General features: G+C 33.9%; 1 pseudogene; it reads right to left on the bottom strand.

The window, feature by feature from the left end:
* Positions 1-2,014: 2,014 nt before the first annotated feature.
* On the bottom strand, positions 2,015-3,267 carry LOC129319207 (protein FLOWERING LOCUS T-like; annotated as a pseudogene).
* Between the last annotated feature and the right edge of the window lie 480 nt (positions 3,268-3,747).

The following is a 3,747-nucleotide window of genomic DNA, read 5'->3' as shown; positions in this document are numbered from 1 at the left end:
AGATGGTTTAAAGGTCAATAGACTTACGTCATCAGTTTCTGATAGTTCAGGAATTTATGGATCATGCAAAAGGTTACATCTTCTTGCTCCCGGAAGCACTACAACATACTTTGTCTGATTTTATTTATAAATTATTTTTATTAATATCAATCTAACAAAATATAAAAATAAAATAACTAAAATTTTAAATATAATTTTTAAGTAAAAAATAAAAAAATATATTTTTTCTGTTTTTTTGACTTTTTAAAGATAATTTAAAAATTTTAATTTGAATTAAAAAATTTTATTTAACACAAGACATTCACATTTACTAGTAATTTATAAAGTGAATCAGATTATACTCCTGAAAAGTAATTAATATATAGGATAGGAGGAGTAAACATTATTTTCTGGGGTTGCAAAAGTGCTGATTGATTGAATATAATTTAATTAGGACTTATCGACTAGAATGTGTTGGATTAATTTTTGCTGGTATAACTTTCTGTCTTTCTATATATATATATATATATATTGGTTTCAATTTCAAAATCAAATTTCACTTTTTGATGAGCAATGAGTTGATTATTTTTATGACGACACGGACTACTTCGACGTGTTTGATGTTAAGGAATTAATTATTTCAGGAAACAATAATATAGCTAAAGAGATATATATATATATATATATGTATGTATATACACACACACACACACACACACACACACACACACATATATATATATATATATATGTTCTAATTAGAACTGGCTGTTTCAGCGTTCTTCTTACCTTTTGGTACATACATGTGAGAGGAAGATCAGTTTAAACTTAGAAGATCATTACTTGTTAATAATAACATCCCTTATCGTTAAATTAACCACCAGTACGCACTAATTCGATAACTTAACGGACCAGCAAAAAAAGTTTGGAGTTTTAGGTTCAGATATGTTAGAAAAAGGACAAATATTTCAAATTTTTTTTCGTATTTCTGTTACAGTGAAATTAGCCAGTTACAAGTTTCGATCAGTTCTCGTACTGGTGGTTAATTTACTGGCTGTTTCAGCGTTCTTCTTACCTTTGGTACATACTGTGAGAGGAAGATCAGTTTAAACTTAGAAGATCATTACTTGTTAATAATAACATCCCTTATCGTTAAATTAACCACCAGTACGCACTAATTCGATAACTTAACGGACCAGCAAAAAAGTTTGGAGTTTTAGGTTCAGATATGTTAGAAAAAGGACAAATATTTCAAATTTTTTTTCGTATTTCTGTTACAGTGAAATTAGCCAGTTACAAGTTTCGATCAGTTAGATTTAGTTTTTGCCGATTCAGTTTGGTCAAAAGTCATTTTGTATAAATTCATAAATTAATGAAATCAGAGCTCAAGCGGCTTAGTTTTCCAATATATATATAGCCGTCTTATGATATTAGAGTGGTATTTTTCATTTTGACGCAGATAGCTCGTAGCCAATGGTCGGATACTGCAGGGAATATCTCGAGGAAGGTCAGCAAAAGCTGTTCGAGAAGCATAAGAGAGAAAAGTGAACATTTTTGTTTGTACAAGAGATCCACCGCTAATAGCTATGACTAATCCTCTCTCACTGTAGGATCTCTCACAGAAAGACAAACTGTTGGTTATGGAATGTTCTCCTTTACATGAGTGAAAAATCATACTCCTCACAACATGTTTAAGAGATGAAGTAAGATAGTCATTACGTTACACTCATATAATTAGATGAAAAAAAAGTGAACATTTTATCTATAGAAAATGAGCAACTTGATGATATATTTTCCGAGTTTGGCATAAACTGTATATATCCTTCCCGAGGAAGCCTGATTCAAGTTAGTGAAAAAAGCAAAGAAACAACGTATACATATACTGAGCCAGAAATGATAAGATCAAGTTAATATAATTATCTATTTATATATGGTACTTGAATTGAATGAACCATCGAACTCTATGGTGCATTATTATTGATATAAGCCATACATACTTCCTTATATACTAATATTTATCCAATACAATGCTTGAAATCGGACCACAGAAACAAGTAGAGAGAGAGAGAGAGAAATTGAGCGTGCAGCTCATTATTCATTAGTTTGAGTACTCGTTTAGGAGTTAATTAATTAATAATAGAAATGCTATTCCCTCCTCCTTCCGCCGCAACCACGTTCTCGCTGACAATTGAAGTAAACAGCAGCAACAGGAGATCCAAGATTATACGTCTCAGCGAATTCTCGGGTGTTGAAGTTGTGGCGCCATTCAGGTGCAAACACTGTTTCCCTTCCCAGTTGCCGGAACAGCACCAGTGCAAATCGGTGAATTCCCGCCGACGGTTGTGGACTCTCGTAAAACACTGCCTCCTTCCCTGCAATTATATACATGTATATATCCTGTACATCACTCAGCTTGAGTTGAATGATCTATAACACGCCACGGCTCATCATCTTACACGCACAAAGTAGTGAAAATTCTAAGAAAAAGCCACGGCTCATCATCTTACACGCACAAAGTGGTGAAAATTCTAAGAAATATTGGTTAAATTGAATCTTTAATTTGTAACGCATAAGACACACACATATATGTTCCTTACAATAATAAGGTGAAAAGGAGTGAAAAAAGAATGGATCAGTATATTTACCAAAGCTTGCATCTGTGGTAGCAGGAATGTCTGTCACCATCCTGCACTCGTCAATTCAATAATGAATATTTAATTAATAAATAAGTCAGTGAATACTCATTGCACATCCATCATTTACTAGAGCATTAGGTAGTGGCAGATTGCATTTTCAAATTCTGAGAGGAGGCTAGAGATCAGAAAATAAATGACCAGTGCAAGTACTCCCTCAGGACGGGGTTGACGGGGCTAGGTGCATCCGCATCCACCATAATCTGAGATCATATGGGCAAAGTTAACGATGATTATCAGCTAGCTGGTAAGCAACATTAGTACGTAAATATGAAATAAATATATATATATATATACCAGAGTGTAGAAGGTCCTGAGGTCATTTCCCCCGACAGAAACTCTAGGGCGATTAACGACATGGAGGGCCTGAGTTCACAGCCATTACTAATATCTCTGTTACCAAACACGATCCTCATGGAAACACAAGATGTGAATGGATCTAGAACATCCCCTATCACCCTCCCAACTACGAGAGCAGTTTCGCCACCACCATCTCGTGGCGATGCCATCGGGATCGATATGATTGTTGTTGTATAATAGTTAATGTATCCTCACTATATGACACTAATACCATGCAATAACTAGTGTCCTCTTTTTGCTTGCCTTGTTTTGGCCCTTCCCTGATCTCTCTTTCTCTCTATATATATATTTGGCCCTCTGGCATCTGCTTTTGCTCCTGTCTCATCATTTGATTCTTCGTTCTGTGCGTGTCCACATGCGCACAGTGTTCTTTAATTTTAGTTTACGAGATATCTCTTTTTGCCGAAAGCAACCACGAGTGCTACTGGGGTTGCGAATATTGATTCGCATATATAAGCTACAAAAATCACCAAATATACACGTATATTTTTCGTCCTTGACAAGAGAGCTGCTGGTGAAGTACTAATTAGTGACGTATGCTGTTTTTGTTATTTGTATGTTTTGAAAAATCTTTACAAAACTATCAAGACATTTTTTTTAGAAAATTAACCATTTAAACCTTATAATTTTGACTCAATTATAACTCAATCTTTAAATTTTAACTCGTTATAACTCATTTTTTGAAGTATTAACTTAGTTATAATTCAATTTTTGA

This window comes from Prosopis cineraria, unplaced genomic scaffold, assembly GCF_029017545.1.
Source record: "Prosopis cineraria cultivar Desert tree isolate PC_DT_omini unplaced genomic scaffold, ASM2901754v1 PC1, whole genome shotgun sequence".
Classification (NCBI taxonomy): domain Eukaryota; kingdom Viridiplantae; phylum Streptophyta; class Magnoliopsida; order Fabales; family Fabaceae; genus Prosopis; species Prosopis cineraria.
Note: the sequence above shows the minus strand (reverse complement) of the source record. Positions and strands in the feature narration are given on the sequence as shown.